Source organism: Daphnia pulex, chromosome 10 (assembly GCF_021134715.1).
Source record: "Daphnia pulex isolate KAP4 chromosome 10, ASM2113471v1".
Taxonomy (NCBI): domain Eukaryota; kingdom Metazoa; phylum Arthropoda; class Branchiopoda; order Diplostraca; family Daphniidae; genus Daphnia; species Daphnia pulex.
In genome coordinates, this window is record NC_060026.1 from 8,439,980 (window position 1) to 8,466,722 (window position 26,743).

At 39.5% G+C, this 26,743-nt stretch overlaps 19 non-coding genes across 19 annotated transcripts; 8 read left to right on the top strand and 11 right to left on the bottom strand.

The window, feature by feature from the left end:
- Positions 1-2,824: 2,824 nt before the first annotated feature.
- Trnaw-cca lies at positions 2,825-2,896 on the bottom strand. Its single transcript has one exon. It is a non-coding gene; the product is annotated as a tRNA-Trp (tRNA).
- A 5,926-nt stretch (positions 2,897-8,822) lies between these two features.
- Trnaw-cca lies at positions 8,823-8,894 on the bottom strand. Its single transcript has one exon. It is a non-coding gene; the product is annotated as a tRNA-Trp (tRNA).
- Positions 8,895-9,828: 934 nt separating this feature from the next.
- Trnaw-cca lies at positions 9,829-9,900 on the bottom strand. The gene has a single exon. It is a non-coding gene; the product is annotated as a tRNA-Trp (tRNA).
- A 282-nt stretch (positions 9,901-10,182) lies between these two features.
- Positions 10,183-10,253, top strand: Trnag-gcc. The gene has a single exon. It is a non-coding gene; the product is annotated as a tRNA-Gly (tRNA).
- Positions 10,254-10,829: 576 nt separating this feature from the next.
- On the bottom strand, positions 10,830-10,901 carry Trnaw-cca. The gene has a single exon. It is a non-coding gene; the product is annotated as a tRNA-Trp (tRNA).
- Positions 10,902-13,186: 2,285 nt separating this feature from the next.
- Trnag-gcc lies at positions 13,187-13,257 on the top strand. The gene has a single exon. It is a non-coding gene; the product is annotated as a tRNA-Gly (tRNA).
- Positions 13,258-14,397: 1,140 nt separating this feature from the next.
- Trnag-gcc lies at positions 14,398-14,468 on the top strand. The gene has a single exon. It is a non-coding gene; the product is annotated as a tRNA-Gly (tRNA).
- Positions 14,469-15,043: 575 nt separating this feature from the next.
- Trnaw-cca lies at positions 15,044-15,115 on the bottom strand. The gene has a single exon. It is a non-coding gene; the product is annotated as a tRNA-Trp (tRNA).
- A 930-nt stretch (positions 15,116-16,045) lies between these two features.
- On the bottom strand, positions 16,046-16,117 carry Trnaw-cca. The gene has a single exon. It is a non-coding gene; the product is annotated as a tRNA-Trp (tRNA).
- A 282-nt stretch (positions 16,118-16,399) lies between these two features.
- On the top strand, positions 16,400-16,470 carry Trnag-ccc. Its single transcript has one exon. It is a non-coding gene; the product is annotated as a tRNA-Gly (tRNA).
- Positions 16,471-17,045: 575 nt separating this feature from the next.
- Trnaw-cca lies at positions 17,046-17,117 on the bottom strand. Its single transcript has one exon. It is a non-coding gene; the product is annotated as a tRNA-Trp (tRNA).
- A 929-nt stretch (positions 17,118-18,046) lies between these two features.
- Positions 18,047-18,118, bottom strand: Trnaw-cca. The gene has a single exon. It is a non-coding gene; the product is annotated as a tRNA-Trp (tRNA).
- Positions 18,119-20,048: 1,930 nt separating this feature from the next.
- Trnaw-cca lies at positions 20,049-20,120 on the bottom strand. The gene has a single exon. It is a non-coding gene; the product is annotated as a tRNA-Trp (tRNA).
- A 282-nt stretch (positions 20,121-20,402) lies between these two features.
- On the top strand, positions 20,403-20,473 carry Trnag-gcc. Its single transcript has one exon. It is a non-coding gene; the product is annotated as a tRNA-Gly (tRNA).
- A 929-nt stretch (positions 20,474-21,402) lies between these two features.
- Positions 21,403-21,473, top strand: Trnag-ccc. The gene has a single exon. It is a non-coding gene; the product is annotated as a tRNA-Gly (tRNA).
- Positions 21,474-22,049: 576 nt separating this feature from the next.
- On the bottom strand, positions 22,050-22,121 carry Trnaw-cca. Its single transcript has one exon. It is a non-coding gene; the product is annotated as a tRNA-Trp (tRNA).
- Positions 22,122-22,403: 282 nt separating this feature from the next.
- Trnag-gcc lies at positions 22,404-22,474 on the top strand. The gene has a single exon. It is a non-coding gene; the product is annotated as a tRNA-Gly (tRNA).
- Positions 22,475-23,049: 575 nt separating this feature from the next.
- Positions 23,050-23,121, bottom strand: Trnaw-cca. The gene has a single exon. It is a non-coding gene; the product is annotated as a tRNA-Trp (tRNA).
- A 2,139-nt stretch (positions 23,122-25,260) lies between these two features.
- On the top strand, positions 25,261-25,331 carry Trnas-gcu. The gene has a single exon. It is a non-coding gene; the product is annotated as a tRNA-Ser (tRNA).
- Positions 25,332-26,743: the final 1,412 nt, after the last annotated feature.

Genomic DNA, 26,743 nt, shown 5'->3' on the forward strand with positions numbered 1-26,743 from the left:
TTTTGAAAGAGTCAGTCAGATTAGTCAGGTTATTTTTTTATATTTCCTTGGATCTTTTGATCGCCACAAGCCATGATTTCCGTAATGAAAGCTAACAAGCTTAGATATGATAGTCGGCTACCATAGATGGGTTGTCGTCGTGCATTTTGTATCAAGAAGTATACTTGAGGAGCAAGCATCGATGGTTCAGTGGTAGAATGTTCGCCTGCCACGCGGGCGGCCCGGGTTCGATTCCCGATAGATGCATTTTAATCACCATTGCCCAAGACAGATTGGTAGAATCTACTCTATTGAGTTTAGTTTGCTGATATTCTTGCGCAGTATGTATAAGGACGGTACTTAGTGGTTAGTGGTGGTTGAAGCAATCTCTTTAAGCGGACTCTTTTTTGTTTGCCAGATTGGTTTAGATTACTTAATCTTCCTTTGATCATACCAATTGGCGAAAAACCATTTGTAGGACAGAGAGGTACAAGTTATATCCATCGCCAGACTCTGTGTTTGTATCGTGGAAACCCAAGATAATTATCGGTTCAAACTCGTCGTGTTCCAACTGCTGTGGTAATCGACATTCAGACGCAAATGTTCCCCCTTTTGTAAACTCACTTGTTTCTATGCTCTCCCATTCCAAAAACTGTAGTCCCGTGTAGATCTAAAGTCACATTTTGATAAAAAGAAAAAAAAAACAGCTGACTAAGATTCAAATTGAATTAGGATACATGTGTGTTGAGATAACAAGATATAAAAAACAATGGTGATTAATGTTATTTGAACGTTACATCCGTTTTAAAAGCCTAATCATACCTTCACAAGAAACATTTTGGCTTGATCTCCACGTGATTTGAACACGCAACCTCCTGATCTGGAGTCAGGCGCGCTACCGTTGCGCCACGAAATCTTGATTTTCAATGTAATTACTATCGTTATATTTTGGGAACTACGGTGGGTTTTATAAAGGAATAGATTCTGATGGTAAGATTGATTATCACACGAACACATTTAGTCTTTTGAAAGAGTCAGTCAGATTAGTCAGGTAATTTTTTTATATTTCCTTGGATCTTTTGATCGCCACAAGCCTTGATTTCCGTAATGAAAGCTAACAAGCTTTGGCATGATAGTCGGCTACAATAGATGGGTTGTCGTCGTGCAATTTATATCAAGAAGTATACGTGAGGGGCAAGCATCGATGGTTCAGTGGTAGAATGCTCTCCTTCCACGCGGGCGGCCCGGGGTCGATTCCCGGTCGATGCATTTTAATCACCATTGCCCAAGACAGATTGGTATAATCTACTCTATTGAGTTTAGTTTGCTGATATTCTTGCGCAGTACGTATAAGGACGGTACTTAGTGGTTAGTGGTGGTTGAAGCAATCTCTTTAAGCGGACTCTTTTTTGTTTGCCAGATTGGTTTAGATTACTTAATCTTCCTTTGATCATACCAATTGGCGAAAAACCATTTGTAGGACAAAGAGGTACAAGTTATATCCATCGCCAGACTCTGTGTTTGTATCGTGGAAACCCAAGATAGTTATCGGTTCAAACTCGTCGTGTTCCAACTGCTGTGGTAATCGACATTCAGACGCAAATGTTCCCCCTTTTGTAAACTCACTTGGTTCTATGCTCTCCCATTCCAAAAACTGTAGTCCCGTGTAGATCTAAAGTCACATTTTGATAAAAAGAAAAAAAAACAGCTGACTAAGATTCAAATTGAATTAGGATACATGTGTATTGAGATAACAAGATATAGAAACAATGGTGATTAATGTTATTTGAACGTTGTATCCGTTTTAAAAGCCTAAACATACCTTCACAAGAAATATTTTTGCTTTATCTCGACGTGATTTGAACACGCAACCTCCTGATCTGGTGTCAGGCGCGCTACCGTTGCGCCACGAAATCTTGATTTTCGATGTAATTACTATCGATATTTTTGGGGAACTACGGTGTCTTTTATAAGGGAATAGATCCTGATGGTAAGATTGATTATCACACGAACACATTTAGTCTTTTGAAAGAGTCAGTCAGATTAGTCAGGTTATTTTTTTATATTTCCTTGGATCTTTTGATCGCCACAAGCCTTGATTTCCGTAATGAAAGCTAACAAGCTTTGGCATGATAGTCGGCTACAATAGATGGGTTGTCGTCGTGCAAATTTTATCAAGAAGTATACGTGAGGGGCAATCATCGATGGTTCAGTGGTAGAATGCTCTCCTTCCACGCGGGCGGCCCGGGTTCGATTCCCGGTCGATGTATTTTAATCACCATTGCCCAAGACAGATTGGTAGAATCTACTCTATTGAGTTTAGTTTGCTGATATTCTTGCGCAGTACGTATAAGGACGGTACTTAGTGGTTAGTGGTGGTTGAAGCAATCTCTTTAAGCGGACTCTTTTTTGTTTGCCAGATTGGTTTAGATTACTTAATCTTCCTTTGATCATACCAATTGGCGAAAAACCATTTGTAGGACAGAGAGGTACAAGTTATATCCATCGCCAGACTCTGTGTTTGTATCGTGGAAACCCAAGATAGTTATCGGTTCCAACTCGTCGTGTTCCAACTGCTGTGGTAATCGACATTCAGACGCAAATGTTCCCCCTTTTGTAAACTCACTTGGTTCTATGCTCTCCCATTCCAAAAACTGTAGTCCCGTGTAGATCTAAAGTCACATTTTGATAAAAAGAAAAAAAAAACAGCTGACTAAGATTCAAATTGAATTAGGATACATGTGTGTTGAGATAACAAGATATAGAAACAATGGTGATTAATGTTATTTGAACGTTGTATCCGTTTTAAAAGCCTAAACATACCTTCACAAGAAATATTTTTACTTGATCTCGACGTGATTTGAACACGCAACCTCCTGATCTGGAGTCAGGCGCGCTACCGTTGCGCCACGAAATCTTGATTTTCGATGTAATTACTATCGTTATATTTCGGGAACTACGGTGTATTTTATAAAGGAATAGATTCTGATTGTAAGATTGATTATCACACGAACACATTTCGTCTTTTGAAAGAGTCAGTCAGATTAGTCAGGTTATTTTTTTATATTTCCTTGGATCTTTTGATCGTCACAAGCCTTGATTTCCGTAATGAAAGCTAACAAGCTTAGGCATGATAGTCGGCTACAATAGATGGGTTGTCGTCGTGCAATTTGTATCAAGAAGTATACATGAGGGGCAAGCATCGATGGTTCAGTGGTAGAATGCTCGCCTGCCACGCGGGCGGCCGGGTTCGATTCCCGGTCGATGCATTTTAATCACCATTGCCCAAGACAGATTGGTAGAATCTACTCTATTGAGTTTAGTTTGCTGATATTCTTGCGCAGTACGTATAAGGACGGTACTTAGTGGTTAGTGGTGGTTGAAGCAATCTCTTTAAGCGGACTCTTTTTTGTTTGCCAGATTGGTTTAGATTACTTAATCTTCCTTTGACCATACCAATTGGCGAAAAACCATTTGTAGGACAGAGAGGTACAAGTTATATCCATCGCCAGACTCTGTGTTTGTATCGTGGAAACCCAAGATAGTTATCGGTTCAAACTCGTCGTGTTCCAACTGCTGTGGTAATCGACATTCAGACGCAAATGTTCCCCCTTTTGTAAACTCACTTGGTTCTATGCTCTCCCATTCCAAAAACTGTAGTCCCGTGTAGATCTAAAGTCACAATTTGATAAAAAGAAAAAAAAACAGCTGACTAAGATTCAAATTGAATTAGGATACATGTGTGTTGAGATAACAAGATATAGAAACAATGGTGATTAATGTTATTTGAACGTCATATCCGTTTTAAAAGCCTAAACATACCTTTACAAGAAACATTTTTGCTTGATCTCTACGTGATTTGAACACGCAACCTCCTGATCTGGAGTCAGGCGCGCTACCGTTGCGCCACGAAATCTTGATTTTCAATGTAATTACTATCGTTATATTTTAGGAACTACGGTGTCTTTTATAAGGGAATGAATATCCCAAATATCCCAATCAGCTAAAAGCCAACGAACTGCGTAAAATTTTTCTTCATATTGGACCAGTAATCTTCAAGGGAATTTTATAAACAGAAAAGTAAACCCATTTTTTGTATTAAGAGTTGGAAATTCGTATTCTCTGCTCTAGTATACGTTGTCTAAAACCTACTCTTAATTGGCTCAAGATTTTTTGCAATATTTTGCTTTTCAATTTGGAGAAATTTATAGCAAGAACCACCTCATTCACAATGTTCATTCACTCATTCATTTAGTTGATGACTTGAGATCGATGGCTCACTTAATTAATTTTTTCTCTGCTTTTCCATATGAAACTTTCTGGGGTCACGTGAAGATGCTTTAAAAATGCTTTTTAAAATTGGGTTCCGTCTTTTGCAATGATAACAACTAATAAATAATAAATAATAACACTTGTATTTCCCCATATGGATTTCAGAGTTTGGCGTAATGTTGTATTCAGCTCGTCATTTCATAGATCAATGTCGTACAGAAATGCAGTATTTGCAGAAGGTTGGTTTACCGATGTAACTTAAATTTTGCAGTGTAATTTTCAAGCTGGGTCCTATGCTAAACCAATGTAGGAATTCAACTACTGCGAATAATCCTCACTTTAATATGTAATGTTGGCAAAATTGCGGCTATGATTAGAATTTTTGTATTGGACTGGCAAGTTTGACCAAATGCGGTACCAAACTCTTCATCATTATGTCTGCTTTGGTCTAAGCTGAGAAAATCGGTGTCAGCGGAATGTTGGTTAACCTATCAGAAACTTGTCCCTATTCTAAACTAATCTTGAAATCCTTTCATTACAAATTACTTGTTGGATACATTGGTTATCTGCGATGTACAAAACATGAAAATCTCAAAGGTGCATACAGACATTGGGTTGGTAGCGGGGTACTTACATTGGTTGAACCTGACTTTTCAAACGTGGCCCAATTTGCATATTGGCCTGGCTGTTTAAATCGTAATTCCAATATTTTTCAAGCCGTGACCCCATTTGCATTCATTTAAATAGATTAACCAACGCTAACCTTACCGAAATGAACATAGGCTTGACATATTGGGCAATATTGCGAGCAATATTGTTTCTTGCCCGTGAATCAGGCACGTCAGTTGATGTTGATTTCCACCATGGCCCACCAAGTTATCCGATTTTGCAACAATATTGTGTTTTTGATCCAAACAAGTGAAATGGCTAATTATGCCCCTTCCCAGAACCTAATTTTGTAAAAAACAGAACCAAAACGAAACTGCCAAATACTAATTATGCCGAGCCTTCATCATCATCATCGGAGCGTCCGGCAACAAAGAAGTCTAACAAGTAGTGCAAGTTACACCTGTAGCTCCACGTATTCCCCAAGGTACATTCATTATGGAATTTTGTTATATTTTTCTCTCAATACAGTGTTCATGTTGCCTTGTGTATTTCAGGAAATAAAGTTAACTCGGAACCGAAAAGTGAAAGAGAGTAACCATAAGGAAAAGGGTGATGGCTCTACAACACAAGCAGGTGATTCTATACGGGTTTTGAAGGTGATATGGTGAAATAGCATACTATTTTTTCTTCATTGCAGAAGCTCTAAAAAACCTAACAACGGCAACATCAAATAAGACTGTAACCAAAGCCCAGAAGTCAAAAGGTACGATATGTAACAATTTGAATTATGAAACTGTAAGTCCAGATTATAACTTTTTTATATTTGTGGTATAGTAACTCCTGCTGAAAAGCCAGAGTCTGATTCGTCTGTTCTGTAACAAGCTCACCCTTCTGTCCCTTTAGAAAGAGTTCTGAAAATCTAGATCACAATAGCTCTGAAGAATCTACGTCAGAGGACGAGGTGAAAGAAAGGAATTCAAATGACTGAAATACGCCTTCAGAACGGGAACTCATCCAGCAAAAGAAGAAGGGGGAGGGGGTGTTTCACGAACAAGATGAAGAGACCAGAAGATGAAACGGTAACTCAACCGATAGAAGGGGGTGTGGCTCACGTCCAAATGAGAGAAACCAGAGAAATTTTGGTGTAAAACGACGAGGTAATACAGGATGTTATTTCTGTAAGCGATGAAGACATATTGGGTAAGGAAAATGTCTTTATTGGTACACCTAAGTGACAACTACTAAAGATTTCTTTTGTTTACTTGTTTGTTGTTGTAGTAATCCAGCAGGCAGAAAAAGCAATGTTGGTACAGGTTGACGTTGCAAAAATGCTTATTGAGATCAAAATGGGAATACAGCAGCTGACTGACTTGTTCATGACGAGGAGACTTGAAATCGCTACCAACCTGCCTACACCAATTAATGGCTCGCCATGCTCAACTGACTGTGCCGATGAGTTGCCTGTGACAACTCAGACGTTTTTCGAGGAACTTGAAGTTAAGATGAGGAATGATGCAACGCTAAAGACACAAATCAGAAACGTCCTGACCCTGGTGAGGACCAACAAGAGCCTAAAGGCTATTGTCAGAAATGTATTAAAGAGCCTTATGTCTAAAGAGCTCAGAATGATGTACTTCCCCCGTAAAAAAACTAAAGTTAAACACGTCTTTACTGATATGTAGATGATTTGTTCCTTTGTAATCGGTAAACTTTTAAAGCAATTCCCTTTTTTCTACCTGTTTTAATCTTTTTTGTTTACTCTTTAATTTAGACATAATTGGGCGTTGGGCCAGCAACACCAGCCAAGAGTTGACAAACGACACCATTCTAAAGGAAATGGGATTAGACACTTTCGCTAATGCAGCGGATGAGGACGGTGGGGTCGCTGATAGGAAGAAACTCACTGCCATTAAGAAAACTGCCATAGACAAGTTTTTAAAGCAAAAAGTACGACGTGGAACGGCAGACGAAGCCGTCAACAACGATTAAACTTAAAAAAAACGTAATTTGGAGTTGTTTGCTCTTTGCTACCACGTTTAATAAACTGTATTGGCAGCTATATCTGTTTTCGTTTCATTAATTAGCCCAATCCCCATTTTTGATCTGTTCCAATGCACCGTCTGTTTCAGAAACCTTGCATTGGCTTCAGTTCGTAACCGCACATATATGATGATTTGGTACAACATTGTTGTTTACATATGATTCTTTATCATGGTTAAACATTGGCTTCAAATAACGGTCTTTCAAGATGGAGATGAGTCAGGCACAAGATAGAGCCAATATTCCACCGATATTCCACCAAGGTCGTATTGGCCCAATGCTAAAATTGGACGAATGGTGGACCTGTCTCATATCGATCTTGCAACAACGTTAAATTTGCTTCCAGCACAATATTGGTCCAATGCAGCAATTGTTTCAGAAATCTCATGTTGGTTGCAGTTCGTTACCGCACATATGTGGTGCATTCGCACAAAGGTACACTTTCTCCTTACAGTAGATTCAGTGAGATGATGCTTACGATGCGCGAAATGATGAGAATTCGTCCAGATGTGTAAATAGACAATACGACCGGTTAGTATCGTTGAACTTCCTGGAATTGGAGACAATTAGTTGGGCTAGATTTATCCCGGCTGTGGACGTCGACCACACCGAGGAGCTACAATCAGAGGCGGCCTGAAAGTAGGATGGGACGGTCCAACGGTTGCGTCTTCTGGCATCTGCGGAATTGAGCCTAAACACGGATGTCGTCTGCAAATTCCTAATGGGTAAACGGTGAATGGTCCTGAATCCAGATACTTACAACATTTCCTATTCAAAAAAATATTCTAAGTCCACTGAAATACAAGTTACAAAGCCTGGACTCTCTACTGAGTCCAAGCCGACAACAAAGACAATTCAACGGGTATTTGACCTGAGGGGGAGGACTCAAGACTCGGGACAGGAAGGTTCAATGAAGAGACGCTTACTGTTTGAGTGTTTGTGAATGGATCATTGAGCTAACCTGAAATCGGCCAACTCAAGATGGTGTTTTGAGCCAGGACTCTTTTGTGCTTTCGTGGGGCCTCTAAAGTGAGAAATTCTCCCATGAGACTATTTCCTATAAACTCCGCTTACGCTTCGGCCTGGGGAGTTTTGTCAGATTGGTGTGTGGGAAGGCGTTCCGATCCCCTGTGCAATGACGTAACTGTGGTAGCAGCCTTTTTAGCCGACCAAGCAAATTCTAAGGCGTATAGCAGGATTGGTGTTTATCGCTGGGCGGACCTCGATGGGCTGTCGTCGTTCATTTTGTATCAAGAAGTATACCAGAGGTGCAAGCATGAATGGTTCAGTGCTAGAATGCGCGCCCGCCACGCGGGCGGCCCGGGTTCGATCCCCAATCGATGCATTTTAATCACCGTTGCCTACGACACATTGGTAGAATCTACTCTATTGCGTTTATTTTGCTGATATTCTTGCGCAGTACGCGTAAGGACGGTTCTTAGTGGTTAGTGGTGGTTGAAGCAATCTCTTTAAGCGGACTCTTTTTTGTTTGCGAGATTGCTTTAGATTACTTAATCTTCCTTTGATCATACCAATTGGCGAATAAACCATTTGTAGGACAGAGAGGTACAAGTTATATCCATCGCCAGACTCTGTGTTTGTATCGTGGAAACCCAAGATAGTTATCGGTTCCAACTCGTCGTGTTCCAACTGCTGTGGTAATCGACATTCAGACGCGAATTTCCCCCCTTTTGTAAACTCACTTGGTTCTATACTCTCCCATTCCATAAACTGTAGTACTGTGTAGATCTAAAGTCACATTTTGATAAAAAGAAAAAAAAAGCAGCTGACTACAATTCAAATTGAATTAGGATACATGTGTGTTGAGATAACAAGATATAGAAACAATGGTGATTAATGTTATTTGAACGTTGTATCCGTTTTAAAAGCCTAAACATACCTTCACAAGAAATATTTTTACTTGATCTCGACGTGATTTGAACACGCAACCTCCTGATCTGGAGTCAGGCGCGCTACCGTTGCGCCACGAAATCTTGATTTTCGATGTAATTACTATCGTTATATTTCGGGAATTACGGTGTCTTTTATAAAGGAATAGATTCTGATTGTAAGATTGATTATCACACGAACACATTTAGTCTTTTGAAAGAGTCAGTCAGATTAGTCAGGTAATTTTTTTATATTTCCTTGGATCTTTTGATCGTCACAAGCCTTGATTTCCGTAATGAAAGCTAACAAGCTTAGGCATGATAGTCGGCTACAATAGATGGGTTGTCGTCGTGCAATTTGTATCAAGAAGTATACGTGACGGGCATGCATCGATGTTTCAGTGGTATAATGCTCGCCTGCCACGCGGGCAGCCCGGGTTCGATTCCCGGTCGATGCATTTTAATCACCATTGCCCAAGACAGATTGGTAGAATCTACTCTATTGAGTTTAGTTTGCTGATATTCTTGCGCAGTACGTATAAGGACGGTACTTAGTGGTTAGTGGTGGTTGAAGCAATCTCTTTAAGCGGACTCTTTTTTGTTTGCCAGATTGGTTTAGATTACTTAATCTTCCTTTGATCATACCAATTGGCGAATAAACCATTTGTAGGACATAGAGGTACAAGTTGTATCCATCGCCAGACTCTGTGTTTGTATCGTGGAAACCCAAGATAGTTATCGGTTCAAACTCGTCGTGTTCCAACTGCTGTGGTAATCGACATTCAGACGCAAATGTTCCCCCTTTTGTAAACTCACTTGGTTCTATGCTCTCCCATTCCAAAAACTGTAGTCCCGTGTAGATCTAAAGTCACATTTTGATAAAAAGAAAAAAAAAAAAAACAGCTGACTAAGATTCAAATTGAATTAGGATACATGTGTGTTGAGATAACAAGATATAGAAACAATGGTGATTAATGTTATTTGAACGTTGTATCCGTTTTAAAAGCCTAAACATACCTTCACAACAAATATTTTTTCTTGATCTCGACGTGATTTGAACACGCAACCTCCTGATCTGGAGTCAGGCGCGCTACCGTTGCGCCACGAAATCTTGATTTTCGATGTAATTACTATCGTTATATTTCGGGAATTACGGTGTCTTTTATAAAGGAATAGATTCTGATTGTAAGATTGATTATCACACGAACACATTTAGTCTTTTGAAAGAGTCAGTCAGATTAGTCAGGTTATTTTTTTATATTTCCTTGGATCTTTTGATCGTCACAAGCCTTGATTTCCGTAATGAAAGCTAACAAGCTTAGGCATGATAGTCGGCTACAATAGATGGGTTGTCGTCGTGCAATTTGTATCAAGAAGTATACATGAGGGGCAAGCATCGATGGTTCAGTGGTAGAATGCTCGCCTGCCACGCGGGCGGCCCGGGTTCGATTCCCGGTCGATGCATTTTAATCACCATTGCCCAAGACTGATTGGTAGATTCTACTCTATTGAGTTTAGCTTGCTGATATTCTTGCGCAGTACGTATAAGGACGGAACTTAGTGGTTAGTGGTGGTTGAAGCAATCTCTTTAAGCGGACTCTTTTTTGTTTGCCAGATTGGTTTAGATTACTTAATCTTCCTTTGATCATACCAATTGGCGAATAAACCATTTGTAGGACAGAGAGGTACAAGTTATATCCATCGCCAGACTCTGTGTTTGTATCGTGGAAACCCAAGATAGTTATCGGTTCAAACTCGTCGTGTTCCAACTGCTGTGGTAATCGACATTCAGACGCAAATGTTCCCCCTTTTGTAAACTCACTTGGTTCTATGCTCTCCCATTCCAAAAACTGTAGTCCCGTGTAGATCTAAAGTCACATTTTGATAAAAAGAAAAAAAAACAGCTGACTAAGATTCAAATTGAATTAGGATACATGTGTGTTGAGATAACAAGATATAGAAACAATGGTGATTAATGTTATTTGAATGTTGTATCCGTTTTAAAAGCCTAAACATACCTTCACAAAAAATATTTTTGCTTGATCTCGACGTGATTTGAACACGCAACCTCCTGATCTGGAGTCAGGCGCGCTACCGTTGCGCCACGAAATCTTGATTTTCGATGTAATTACTATCGTTATATTTTGGGAACTACGGTGTCTTTTATAAAGGAATAGATTCTGATGGTAAGGTTGATTATCACACGAACACATTTAGTCTTTTGAAAGAGTCAGTCAGATTAGTCAGGTTATTTTTTTATATTTCCTTGGATCTTTTGATCACCACAAGCCTTGATTTCCGTAATAAAAGCTAACAAGCTTAGGCATGATAGTCGGCTACAATAGATGGGTTGTCGTCGTGCAATTTGTATCAAGAAGTATACGTGAGGTGCAAGCATTGATGGTTCATTGGTAGAATGCTCGCCTGCCACGCGGGCGGCCCGGGTTCGATTCCCGGTCGATGCATTTTAATCACCATTGCCCAAGACAGATTGGTAGAATCTACTCTATTGAGTTTAGTTTGCTGATATTCCTGCGCAGTACGTATAAGGACGGTACTTAGTGGTTAGTGGTGGTTGAAGCAATCTCTTTAAGCGGACTCCTTCTTTGTTTGCCAGATTGGTTTAGATTACTTAATCTTCCTTTGATCATACCAATTGGCGAATAAACCATTTGTAGGACAGAGAGGTACAAGTTATATCCATCGCCAGACTCTGTGTTTGTATAGTGGAAACCCAAGATAGTTATCGGTTCAAACTCATCGTGTTCCAACTGCTGTGGTAATCGACATTCAGACGCAAATGTTCCCCCTTTTGTAAACTCACTTGGTTCTATGCTCTCCCATTCCAAAAACTGTAGTCCCGTGCAGATCTAAGGTCACATTTTGATAAAAAGAAAAAAAAAACAGCTGACTAAGATTCAAATTCAATTAGGATACATGTGTGTTGAGATAACAAGATATAGAAACAATGGTGATTAATGTTATTTGAAAGTTGTATCCGTTTTAAAAGCCTAAACATACCTTCACAAGAAATATTTTTGCTTGATCTCGACGTGATTTGAACACGCAACCTCCTGATCTGGAGTCAGGCGCGTACCGTTGCGCCGCGAAATCTTGATTTTCGATGTAATTACTATCGTTATATTTTGAGAACTACGGTGTCTTTTATAAAGGAATAGATTCTGATGGTAAGGTTGATTATCACACGAACACATTTAGTCTTTTGAAAGAGTCAGTCAGATTAGTCAGGTTATTTTTTTATATTTCCTTGGATCTTTTGATCACCACAAGCCTTGATTTCCGTAATAAAAGCTAACAAGCTTAGGCATGATAGTCGGCTACAATAGATGGGTTGTCGTCGTGCAATTTGCATCAAGAAGTATACGTGAGAGGCAAGCATCGATGGTTCAGTGGTAGAATGCTCGCCTGCCACGCGGGCGGCCCGGGTTCCATTCCCGGTCGATGCATTTTAATCACCATTGCCCAAGACAGATTGGTAGAATCTACTCTATTGAGTTTAGTTTGCTGATATTCTTGCGCAGTACGCATAAGGACGGTACTTAGTGGTTAGTGGTGGTTGAAGCAATCTCTTTAAGTGGACTCTTTTTTGTTTGCCAGATTGGTTTAGATTACTTAATCTTCCTTTGATCATACCAATTGGCGAATAAACCATTTGTAGGACAGAGAGGTACAAGTTATATCCATCGCCAGACTCTGTGTTTTTATCGTGGAAACCCAAGATAGTTATCGGTTCAAACTCGTCGTGTTCCAACTGCTGTGGTAATCGACATTCAGACGCAAATGTTCCCCCTTTTGTAAACTCACTTGGTTCTATGCTCTCCCATTCCAAAAACTGTAGTCCCGTGTAGATCTAAAGTCACATTTTGATAAAAAGAAAAAAAAACAGCTGACTAAGATTCAAATTGAATTAGGATACATGTGTGTTGAGATAACAAGATATAGAAACAATGGTGATTAATGTTATTTGAACGTTGTATCCGTTTTAAAAGCCTAAACATACCTTCACAAGAAATATTTTTGCTTTATCTCGACGTGATTTGAACACGCAACCTCCTGATCTTGTGTCAGGCGCGCTACCGTTGCGCCACGAAATCTTGATGTTTGATGTAATTACTATCGATATTTTTGGGGAACTACGGTGTCTTTTATAAGGGAATAGATCCTGATGGTAAGATTGATTATCACACGAACACATTTAGTCTTTTGAAAGAGTCAGTCAGATTAGTCAGGTTATTTTTTTATATTTCCTTGGATCTTTTGATCGCCACGAGCCATGATTTCCGTAATGAAAGCTAACAAGCTTAGATATGATAGTCGGCTACCATAGATGGGTTGTCGTCGTGCATTTTGTATCAAGAAGTATACATGAGGGGCAAGCATCGATGGTTCAGTGGTAGAATGCTCGCCTGCCACGCGGGCGGCCCGGGTTCGATTCCCGGTCGATGCATTTTAATCACCATTGCCCAAGACTGATTGGTAGATTCTACTCTATTGAGTTTAGTTTGCTGATATTCTTGCGCAGTACGTACAGTATCGTCCAAAAAAATCCGAACACCATGGTCTCTTTCTTTATTTTTTAAAAGTTCTTCGAGATTTTTTTCTTAATCCTAACAAATGAACTTTGTAAAACAATTCATTCTACACATAATATGGAGTCTTGAAAGCTAAAAACAAAAAATATACACTAAACTGGGCTTTTGAAAAAGAGGTAAGTTCGGATTTTTTTGGACGATACTGTATAAGGACGGTACTTAGTGGTTAGTGGTGGTTGAAGCAATCTCTTTAAGCGGACTCTTTTTTGTTTGTCAGATTGGTTTAGATTACTTAATCTTCCTTTGATCATACCAATTGGCGAAAAACCATTTGTAGGACAGAGAGGTACAAGTTATATCCATCGCCAGACTCTGTGTTTGTATCGTGGAAACCCAAGATAATTATCGGTTCAAACTCGTCGTGTTCCAACTGCTGTGGTAATCGACATTCAGACGCAAATGTTCCCCCTTTTGTAAACTCACTTGGTTCTATGCTCTCCCATTCCAAAAACTGTAGTCCCGTGTAGATCTAAAGTCACATTTTGATAAAAAGAAAAAAAAACAGCTGACTAAGATTCAAATTGAATTAGGATACATGTGTGTTGAGATAACAAGATATAAAAAACAATGGTGATTAATGTTATTTGAACGTTACATCCGTTTTAAAAGCCTAAACATACCTTCACAAGAAACATTTTGGCTTGATCTCCACGTGATTTGAACACGCAACCTCCTGATCTGGAGTCAGGCGCGCTACCGTTGCGCCACGAAATCTTGATTTTAAATGTAATTACTATCGTTATATTTTGGGAACTACGGTGTCTTTTATAAAGGAATAGATTCTGATGGTAAGATTGATTATCACACGAACACATTTAGTCTTTTGAAAGAGTCAGTCAGATTAGTCAGGTTATTTTTTATATTTCCTTGGATCTTTTGATCGCCACAAGCCTTGATTTCCGTAATGAAAGCTAACAAGCTTAGGCATGATAGTCGGCTACAATAGATGGGTTGTCGTCGTGCAATTTGTATCAAGAAGTATACGTGAGGGGCAAGCATCGATGGTTCAGTGGTAGAATGCTCGCCTGCCACGCGGGCGGCCCGGGTTCGATTCCCGGTCGATGCATTATAATCACCATTGCCCAAGACAGATTGGTAGAATCTACTCTATTGAGTTTAGTTTGCTAATATGCTTGCGCAGTATGTATAAGGACGGTACTTAGTGGTTAGTGGTGGTTGAAGCAATCTCTTTAAGCGGACTCTTTTTTGTTTGCCAGATTGGTTTAGATTACTTAATCTTCCTTTGACCATACCAATTGGCGAAAAACCATTTGTAGGACAGAGAGGTACAAGTTATATCCATCGCCAGACTCTGTGTTTGTATCGTGGAAACCCAAGATAGTTATCGGTTCAAACTCGTCGTGTTCCAACTGCTGTGGTAATCGACATTCAGACGCAAATGTTCCCCCTTTTGTAAACTCACTTGGTTCTATGCTCTCCCATTCCAAAAACTGTAGTCCCGTGTAGATCTAAAGTCACATTTTGATGAAAAGAAAAAAAAAGTGCTGACTAAGATTCAAATTGAATTAGGATACATGTGTGTTGAGATAACAAGATATAGAAACAATGGTGATTAATGTTATTTGAACGTTGTATCCGTTTTAAAAGCCTAAACATACCTTCACAAGAAACATTTTTGCTTGATCTCGACGTGATTTGAACACGCAACCTCCTGATCTGGAGTCAGGCGCGCTACCGTTGCGCCACGAAATCTTGATTTTCGATGTAATTACTATCGTTATATTTCGGGAACTACGGTGTCTTTTATAAAGGAATAGATTCTGATTGTAAGATTGATTATCACACGAACACATTTAGTCTTTTGAAAGAGTCAGTCAGATTAGTCAGGTAATTTTTTTATATTTCCTTGGATCTTTTGATCGTCACAAGCCTTGATTTCCGTAATGAAAGCTAACAAGCTTAGGCATGATAGTCGGCTACAATAGATGGGTTGTCGTCGTGCAATTTGTATCAAGAAGTATACGTGACGGGCATGCATCGATGTTTCAGTGGTAGAATGCTCGCCTGCCACGCGGGCAGCCCGGGTTCGATTCCCGGTCGATGCATTTTAATCACCATTGCCCAAGACAGATTGGTAGAATCTACTCTATTGAGTTTAGTTTGCTGATATTCTTGCGCAGTACGTATAAGGACGGTACTTAGTGGTTAGTGGTGGTTGAAGCAATCTCTTTAAGCGGACTCTTTTTTGTTTGCCAGATTGGTTTAGATTACTTAATCTTCCTTTGATCATACCAATTGGCGAATAAACCATTTGTAGGACATAGAGGTACAAGTTGTATCCATCGCCAGACTCTGTGTTTGTATCGTGGAAACCCAAGATAGTTATCGGTTCAAACCCGTCGTGTTCCAACTGCTGTGGTAATCGACATTCAGACGCAAATGTTCCCCCTTTTGTAAACTCACTTGGTTCTATGCTCTCCCATTCCAAAAACTGTAGTCCCGTGTAGATCTAAAGTCACATTTTGATAAAAAGAAAAAAAAAACAGCTGACTAAGATTCAAATTGAATTAGGATACATGTGTGTTGAGATAACAAGATATAGAAACAATGGTGATTAATGTTATTTGAACGTTGTATCCGTTTTAAAAGCCTAAACATACCTTCACAAGAAATATTTTTGCTTGATCTCGACGTGATTTGAACACGCAACCTCCTGATCTGGAGTCAGGCGCGCTACCGTTGCGCCACGAAATCTTGATTTTCGATGTAATTACTATCGTTATATTTCGGGAATAACGGTGTCTTTTATAAAGGAATAGATTCTGATTGTAAGATTGATTATCACACGAACACATTTAGTCTTTTGAAAGAGTCAGTCAGATTAGTCAGGTTATTTTTTTATATTTCCTTGGATCTTTTGATCGTCACAAGCCTTGATTTCCGTAATGAAAGCTAACAAGCTTAGGCATGATAGTCGGCTACAATAGATGGGTTGTCGTCGTGCAATTTGTATCAAGAAGTATACATGACGGGCAAGCATCGATGGTTCAGTGGTAGAATGCTCGACTCCCAACCGGGCGGCCCGGGTTCGATTCCCGGTCGATGCATTTTAATCACCATTGCCCAAGACAGATTGGTAGAATCTACTCTATTGAGTTTAGTTTGCTGATATTCTTGCGCAGTACGTATAAGGACGGTACTTAGTGGTTAGTGGTGGTTGAAGCAATCTCTTTAAGCGGACTCTTTTTTGTTTGCCAGATTGGTTTAGATTACTTAATCTTCCTTTGATCATACCAATTGGCGAAAAACCATTTGTAGGACAGAGAGGTACAAGTTATATCCATCGCCAGACTCTGTGTTTGTATCGTGGAAACCCAAGATAGTTATCGGTTCAAACTCGTCGTGTTCCAACTGCTGTGGTAATCGACATGCAGACGCAAATGTTCCCCCTTTTGTAAACTCACTTGGTTCTATGCTCTCCCATTCCAAAAACTGTAGTCCCGTGTAGATCTAAAGTCACATTTTGATAAAAAGAAAAAAAAACAGCAGACTAAGATTCAAATTGAATTAGAATACATGTGTGTTGAGATAACAAGATATAGAAACAATGGTGATTAATGTTATTTGAATGTTGTATCCGTTTTAAAAGCCTAAACATACCTTCACAAGAAATATTTTTGCTTGATCTCGACGTGATTTGAACACGCAACCTCCTGATCTGGAGTCAGGCGCGCTACCGTTGCGCCACGAAATCTTGATTCTCGAAGTAATTATAATCGTTATATTTTGGGAACTACGGTGTCTTTTATAAAGGAATAGATTCTGATGGTAAGGTTGATTATCACACGAACACATTTAGTCTTTTGAAAGAGTCAGTCAGATTAGTCAGGTTATTTTTTTATATTTCCTTGGATCTTTTGATCTCCACAAGCCTTGATTTCCGTAATGGAGGCTAACAAGCTTAGGCATGATAGTCGGCTACAATAGATGGGTTGTCGTCGTGCAATTTGTATCAAGAAGTATACGTGAGGGTCAAGCAACGATGGTTCAGTGGTAGAATGCTCGCCTGCCACGCGGGCGGCCCGGGTTCGATTCCCGGTCGATGCATTTTAATCACCATTGCCCAAGACAGATTGGTAGAATCTACTCTATTGAGTTTAGTTTGCTGATATTCTTGCGCAGTACGTATAAGGACGGTACTTAGTGGTTAGTGGTGGTTGAAGCAATCTCTTTAAGCGGACTCTTTTTTGTTTGCCAGATTGGTTTAGATTACTTAATCTTCCTTTGATCATACCAATTGGCGAATAAACCATTTGTAGGACAGAGAGGTACAAGTTATATCCATCGCCAGACTCTGTGTTTGTATCGTGGAAACCCAAGATAGTTATCGGTTCAAACTCGTCGTGTTCCAACTGCTGTGGTAATCGACATTCAGACGCAAATGTTCCCCCTTTTGTAAACTCACTTGGTTCTATGCTCTCCCATTCCAAAAACTGTAGTCCCGTGTAGATCTAAAGTCACATTTTGATAAAAAGAAAAAAAAACAGCTGACTAAGATTCAAATTGAATTAGGATACATGTGTGTTGAGATAACAAGATATAGAAACAATGGTGATTAATGTTATTTGAATGTTGTATCCGTTTTAAAAGCCTAAACATACCTTCACAAAAAATATTTTTGCTTGATCTCGACGTGATTTGAACACGCAACCTCCTGATCTGGAGTCAGGCGCGCTACCGTTGCGCCACGAAATCTTGATTTTCGATGTAATTACTATCGTTATATTTTGGGAACTACGGTGTCTTTTATAAAGGAATAGATTCTGATGGTAAGGTTGATTATCACACGAACACATTTAGTCTTTTGAAAGAGTCAGTCAGATTAGTCAGGTTATTTTTTTATATTTCCTTGGATCTTTTGATCACCACAAGCCTTGATTTCCGTAATAAAAGCTAACAAGCTTAGGCATGATAGTCGGCTACAATAGATGGGTTGTCGTCGTGCAATTTGTATCAAGAAGTATACGTGAGGTGCAAGCATTGATGGTTCATTGGTAGAATGCTCGCCTGCCACGCGGGCGGCCCGGGTTCGATTCCCGGTCGATGCATTTTAATCACCATTGCCCAAGACAGATTGGTAGAATCTACTCTATTGAGTTTAGTTTGCTGATATTCCTGCGCAGTACGTATAAGGACGGTACTTAGTGGTTAGTGGTGGTTGAAGCAATCTCTTTAAGCGGACTCCTTTTTTGTTTGCCAGATTGGTTTAGATTACTTAATCTTCCTTTGATCATACCAATTGGCGAATAAACCATTTGTAGGACAGAGAGGTACAAGTTATATCCATCGCCAGACTCTGTGTTTGTATAGTGGAAACCCAAGATAGTTATCGGTTCAAACTCATCGTGTTCCAACTGCTGTGGTAATCGACATTCAGACGCAAATGTTCCCCCTTTTGTAAACTCACTTGGTTCTATGCTCTCCCATTCCAAAAACTGTAGTCCCGTGCAGATCTAAGGTCACATTTTGATAAAAAGAAAAAAAAACAGCTGACTAAGATTCAAATTCAATTAGGATACATGTGTGTTGAGATAACAAGATATAGAAACAATGGTGATTAATGTTATTTGAATGTTGTATCCGTTTTAAAAGCCTAAACATACCTTCACAAGAAATATTTTTGCTTGATCTCGACGTGATTTGAACACGCAACCTCCTGATCTGGAGTCAGGCGCGTACCGTTGCGCCGCGAAATCTTGATTTTCGATGTAATTACTATCGTTATATTTTGGGAACTACGGTGTCTTTTATAAAGGAATATATTCTGATGGTAAGGTTGATTATCACACGAACACATTTACTCTTTTGAAAGAGTCAGTCAGATTAGTCAGGTTATTTTTTTATATTTCCTTGGATCTTTTGATCACCACAAGCCTTGATTTCCGTAATAAAAGCTAACAAGCTTAGGCATGATAGTCGGCTACAATAGATGGGTTGTCGTCGTGCAATTTGCATCAAGAAGTATACGTGAGAGGCAAGCATCGATGGTTCAGTGGTAGAATGCTCGCCTGCCACGCGGGCGGCCCGGGTTCCATTCCCGGTCGATGCATTTTAATCACCATTGCCCAAGACAGATTGGTAGAATCTACTCTATTGAGTTTAGTTTGCTGATATTCTTGCGCAGTACGTATAAGGACGGTACTTAGTGGTTAGTGGTGGTTGAAGCAATCTCTTTAAGCGGACTCTTTTTTGTTTGCCAGATTGGTTTAGATTACTTAATCTTCCTTTGATCATACCAATTGGCGAATAAACCATTTGTAGGACATAGAGGTACAAGTTGTATCCATCGCCAGACTCTGTGTTTGTATCGTGGAAACCCAAGATAGTTATCGGTTCAAACTCGTCGTGTTCCAACTGCTGTGGTAATCGACATTCAGACGCAAATGTTCCCCCTTTTGTAAACTCACTTGGTTCTATGCTCTCCCATTCCAAAAACTGTAGTCCCGTGTAGATCTAAAGTCACATTTTGATAAAAAGAAAAAAAAACAGCTGACTAAGATTCAAATTGAATTAGGATACATGTGTGTTGAGATAACAAGATATAGAAACAATGGTGATTAATGTTATTTGAACGTTGTATCCGTTTTAAAAGCCTAAACATACCTTCACAAGAAATATTTTTGCTTGATCTCGACGTGATTTGAACACGCAACCTCCTGATCTGGAGTCAGGCGCGCTACCGTTGCGCCACGAAATCTTGATTTTCGATGTAATTACTATCGTTATATTTCGGGAATTACGGTGTCTTTTATAAAGGAATAGATTCTGATTGTAAGAATGATTATCACACGAACACATTTAGTCTTTTGAAAGAGTCAGTCAGATTAGTCAGGTTATTTTTTTATATTTCCTTGGATCTTTTGATCGTCACAAGCCTTGATTTCCGTAATGAAAGCTAACAAGCTTAGGCATGATAGTCGGCTACAATAGATGGGTTGTCGTCGTGCAATTTGTATCAAGAAGTATACGAGAGGGGCAAGCATCGATGGTTCAGTGGTAGAATGCTCGCCTGCCACGCGGGCGGCCCGGGTTCGATTCCCGGTCGATGCATTTTAATCACCATTGCCCAAGACTGATTGGTAGATTCTACTCTATTGAGTTTAGCTTGCTGATATTCTTGCGCAGTACGTATAAGGACGGAACTTAGTGGTTAGTGGTGGTTGAAGCAATCTCTTTAAGCGGACTCTTTTTTGTTTGCCAGATTGGTTTAGATTACTTAATCTTCCTTTGATCATACCAATTGGCGAATAAACCATTTGTAGGACAGAGGGGTACAAGTTATATCCATCGCCAGACTCTGTGTTTGTATCGTGGAAACCCAAGATAGTTATCGGTTCAAACTCGTCGTGTTCCAACTGCTGTGGTAATCGACATTCAGACGCAAATGTTCCCCCTTTTGTAAACTCACTTGGTTCTATGCTCTCCCATTCCAAAAACTGTAGTCCCGTGTAGATCTAAAGTCACATTTTGATAAAAAGAAAAAAAACAGCTGACTAAGATTCAAATTGAATTAGGATACATGTGTGTTGAGATAACAAGATATAGAAACAATGGTGATTAATGTTATTTGAACGTTGTATCCGTTTTAAAAGCCTAAACATACCTTCACAAGAAATATTTTTGCTTGATCTCGACGTGATTTGAACACTCAACCTCCTGATGTGGAGTCAGGCGCGCTACCGTTGCGCCACGAAATCTTGATTTTCGATGTAATTACTATCGTTATATTTTGGGAACTACGGTGTCTTTTATAAAGGAATAGATTCTGATTAAAAGATTGATTATCACACGAACACATTTAGTCTTTTGAAAGAGTCAGTCAGATTAGTCAGGTTATTTTTTTATATTTCCTTGGATCTTTTGATCGTCACAAGCCTTGATTTCCGTAATGAAAGCTAACAAGCTTAGGCATGATAGTCGGCTACAATAGATGGGTTGTCGTCGTGCAATTTGTATCAAGAAGTATACATGACGGGCAAGCATCGATGGTTCAGTGGTAGAATGCTCGACTCCCAACCGGGCGGCCCGGGTTCGATTCCCGGTCGATGCATTTTAATCACCATTGCCCAAGACAGATTGGTAGAATCTACTCTATTGAGTTTAGTTTGCTGATATTCTTGCGCAGTACGTATAAGGACGGTACTTAGTGGTTAGTGGTGGTTGAAGCAATCTCTTTAAGCGGACTCTTTTTTGTTTGCCAGATTGGTTTAGATTACTTAATCTTCCTTTGATCATACCAATTGGCGAATAAACCATTTGTAGGACATAGAGGTACAAGTTGTATCCATCGCCAGACTCTGTGTTTGTATCGTGGAAACCCAAGATAGTTATCGGTTCAAACTCGTCGTGTTCCAACTGCTGTGGTAATCGACATTCAGACGCAAATGTTCCCCCTTTTGTAAACTCACTTGGTTCTATGCTCTCCCATTCCAAAAACTGTAGTCCCGTGTAGATCTAAAGTCACATTTTGATAAAAAGAAAAAAAAACAGCTGACTAAGATTCAAATTGAATTAGGATACATGTGTGTTGAGATAACAAGATATAGAAACAATGGTGATTAATGTTATTTGAACGTTGTATCCGTTTTAAAAGCCTAAACATACCTTCACAAGAAATATTTTTGCTTGATCTCGACGTGATTTGAACACGCAACCTCCTGATCTGGAGTCAGGCGCGCTACCGTTGCGCCACGAAATCTTGATTTTCGATGTAATTACTATCGTTATATTTCGGGAATAACGGTGTCTTTTATAAAGGAATAGATTCTGATTGTAAGAATGATTATCACACGAACACATTTAGTCTTTTGAAAGAGTCAGTCAGATTAGTCAGGTTATTTTTTTATATTTCCTTGGATCTTTTGATCGTCACAAGCCTTGATTTCCGTAATGAAAGCTAACAAGCTTAGGCATGATAGTCGGCTACAATAGATGGGTTGTCGTCGTGCAATTTGTATCAAGAAGTATACATGAGGGGCAAGCATCGATGGTTCAGTGGTAGAATGCTCGCCTGCCACGCGGGCGGCCCGGGTTCGATTCCCGGTCGATGCATTTTAATCACCATTGCCCAAGACTGATTGGTAGATTCTACTCTATTGAGTTTAGCTTGCTGATATTCTTGCGCAGTACGTATAAGGACGGTACTTAGTGGTTAGTGGTGGTTGAAGCAATCTCTTTAAGCGGACTCTTTTTTGTTTGCCAGATTGGTTTAGATTACTTAATCTTCCTTTGATCATACCAATTGGCGAAAAACCATTTGTAGGACAGAGAGGTACAAGTTATATCCATCGCCAGACTCTGTGTTTGTATCGTGGAAACCCAAGATAGTTATCGGTTCAAACTCGTCGTGTTCCAACTGCTGTGGTAATCGACATGCAGACGCAAATGTTCCCCCTTTTGTAAACTCACTTGGTTCTATGCTCTCCCATTCCAAAAACTGTAGTCCCGTGTAGATCTAAAGTCACATTTTGATAAAAAGAAAAAAAAACAGCAGACTAAGATTCAAATTGAATTAGAATACATGTGTGTTGAGATAACAAGATATAGAAACAATGGTGATTAATGTTATTTGAATGTTGTATCCGTTTTAAAAGCCTAAACATACCTTCACAAGAAATATTTTTGCTTGATCTCGACGTGATTTGAACACGCAACCTCCTGATCTGGAGTCAGGCGCGCTACCGTTGCGCCACGAAATCTTGATTATCGAAGTAATTATAATCGTTATATTTTGGGAACTACGGTGTCTTTTATAAAGGAATAGATTCTGATGGTAAGGTTGATTATCACACGAACACATTTAGTCTTTTGAAAGAGTCAGTCAGATTAGTCAGGTTATTTTTTTATATTTCCTTGGATCTTTTGATCACCACAAGCCTTGATTTCCGTAATAAAAGCTAACAAGCTTAGGCATGATAGTCGGCTACAATAGATTGGTTGTCGTCGTGCAATTTGCATCAAGAAGTATACGTGAGAGGCAAGCATCGATGGTTCAGTGGTAGAATGCTCGCCTGCCACGCGGGCGGCCCGGGTTCGATTCCCGATCGATGCATTTTAATCACCATTGTCCAAGACAGATTGGTAGAATCTACTCTATTGAGTTTAGTTTGCTGATATTCTTGCGCAGTACGTATAAGGACGGTACTTAGTGGTTAGTGGTGGTTGAAGCAATCTCTTTAAGCGGACTCTTTTTTGTTTGCCAGATTGGTTTAGATTACTTAATCTTCCTTTGATCATACCAATTGGCGAATAAACCATTTGTAGGACAGAGAGGTACAAGTTATATCCATCGCCAGACTCTGTGTTTGTATCGTGGAAACCCAAGATAGTTATCGGTTCAAACTCGTCGTGTTCCAACTGCTGTGGTAATCGACATTCAGACGCAAATGTTCCCCCTTTTGTAAACTCACTTGGTTCTATGCTCTCCCATTCCAAAAACTGTAGTCCCGTGTAGATCTAAAGTCACATTTTGATAAAAAGAAAAAAAAAACAGCTGACTAAGATTCAAATTCAATTAGGATACATGTGTGTTGAGATAACAAGATATAGAAACAATGGTGATTAATGTTATTTGAATGTTGTATCCGTTTTAAAAGCCTAAACATACCTTCACAAAAAATATTTTTGCTTGATCTCGACGTGATTTGAACACGCAACCTCTTGATCTGGAGTCAGGCGCGCTACCGTTGCGCCACGAAATCTTGATTTTCGATGTAATTACTATCATTATATTTTGGGAACTACGGTGTCTTTTATAAAGGAATAGATTCTGATGGTAAGGTTGATTATCACACGAACACATTTAGTCTTTTGAAAGAGTCAGTCAGATTAGTCAGGTTATTTTTTTATATTTCCTTGGATCTTTTGATCACCACAAGCCTTGATTTCCGTAATAAAAGCTAACAAGCTTAGGCATGATAGTCGGCTACAATAGATGGGTTGTCGTCGTGCAATTTGTATCAAGAAGTATACGTGAGGTGCAAGCATCGATGGTTCAGTGGTAGAATGTCGGCCCGACACTGGAGAATCTCTTTAAGCGGACTCTTTTTTGTTTGCCAGATTGGTTTAGATTACTTAATCTTCCTTTGATCATACCAATTGGCGAATAAACCATTTGTAGGACAGAGAGGTACAAGTTATATCCATCGCCAGACTCTGTGTTTGTATAGTGGAAACCCAAGATAGTTATCGGTTCAAACTCGTCGTGTTCCAAATGCTGTGGTAATCGACATTCAGACGCAAATGTTCCCCCTTTTGTAAACTCACTTGGTTCTATGCTCTCCCATTCCAAAAACTGTAGTCCCGTGTAGATCTAAAGTCACATTTTGATAAAAAGAAAAAAAAACAGCTGACTAAGATTCAAATTGAATTAGGATACATGTGTGTTGAGATAACAAGATATAGAAACAATGGTGAATAATGTTATATGAATTTTGTATCCGTTTTAAAAGCCTAAACATACCTTCACAAGAAATATTTTTGCTTGATCTCGACGTGATTTGAACACGCAACCTCCTGATCTGGAGCCAGGCGCGCTACCGTTGCGCCACGAAATCTTGATTTTCGATGTAATTACTATCGTTATATTTTGGGAACTACGGTGTCTTTTATTAAGGAATAGATTCTGATGGTAAGGTTGATTATCACACGAACACATTTAGTCTTTTGAAAGAGTCAGTCAGATTAGTCAGGTTATTTTTTTATATTTCCTTGGATCTTTTGATCGCCACAAGCCTTGATTTCCGTAATAAAAGCTAACAAGCTTAGGCATGATAGTCGGCTACAATAGATGGGTTGTCGTCGTGCAATTTGTATCAAGAAGTATACGTGAGGGGCAAGCATCGATGGTTCAGTGGTAGAATGCTCGCCTGCTACGCGGGCGGCCCGGGTTCGATTCCTGGTCGATGCATTTTAATCACCATTGCCCAAGACAGATTGGTAGAATCTACTCTATTGAGTTTAGTTTGCTGATATTCTTGCGCAGTACGTATAAGAACGGTACTTAGTGGTTAGTGGTGGTTGAAGCAATCTCTTTAAGCGGACTGTTTTTTGATTGCCAGATTGGTTTAGATTATTTAATCTTCCTTTGATCATACCAATTGGCGAATAAACCATTTGTAGGACAGAGGTACAAGTTATATCCATCGCCAGACTCTGTGTTTGTATCGTGGAAACCCAAGATAGTTATCGGTTCAAACTCGTCTTGTTCCAACTGCTGTGGTAATCGACATTCAGACGCAAATGTTCCCCCTTTTGTAAACTCACTTGGTTCTATGCTCTCCCATTCCAAAAACTGTAGTCCCGTGTAGATCTTAAGTCACATTTTGATAAAAAGAAAAAAAAAGCTGACTAAAATTCAAATTGAAATAGGATACATGTGTGTTGAGATAACAAGATATAGAAACAATGGTGATTAATGTTATTTGAACGTTGTATCCGTTTTAAAAGCCTAAACATACCTTCACAAGAAATTTTTTTGCTTGATCTCGACGTGATTTGAACACGCATCCTCCTGATATGGAGTCAGACGCGCTACCGTTGCGCCACGAAATCTTAATTTGCGATGTAATTACTATCGTTATATTTTGGGAACAACGGTGTCTTTTATAAAGGAATAGATTCTTATGGTTAGATTGATTATCACACGAACACATTTAGTCTTTTGAAAGAGTCAGTCAGATTAGTCAGGTTATTTTTTTATATTTCCTTGGATCTTTTGATCGCCACAAGCCTTGATTTCCGTAATGGAGGCTAACAAGCTTAGGCATGATAGTCGGCTACAATAGATGAGTTGTCGTCGTGCAATTTGTATCAAGAAGTATACGTGAGGAGCAAGCATCGATGGTTCAGTGGTAGAATGCTCGCCTGCCACGCGGGCGGCCGGGTTCGATTCCCGGTCGATGCATTTTAATCACCATTGCCCAAGACAGATTGGTAGAATCTACTCTATTGAGTTTAGTTTGCTGATGTTCTTGCGCAGTACGTATAAGGACGGTACTTAGTGGTTAGTGGTGGTTGAAGCAATCTCTTTAAGCGGACTCTTTTTTGTTTGCCAGATTGGTTTAGATTACTTAATCTTCCTTTGATCATACCAATTGGCGAATAAACCATTTGTAGGACAGAGAGGTACAAGTTATATCCATCGCCAGACTCTGTGTTTGTATCGTGGAAACCCAAGATGGTTATCGGTTCAAACTCGTCGTGTTCCAACTGCTGTGGTAATCGACATTCAGACGCAAATGTTCCCCCTTTTGTAAACTCACTTGGTTCTATGCTCTCCCATTCCAAAAACTGTAGTCCCGTGTAGATCTAAAGTCACAT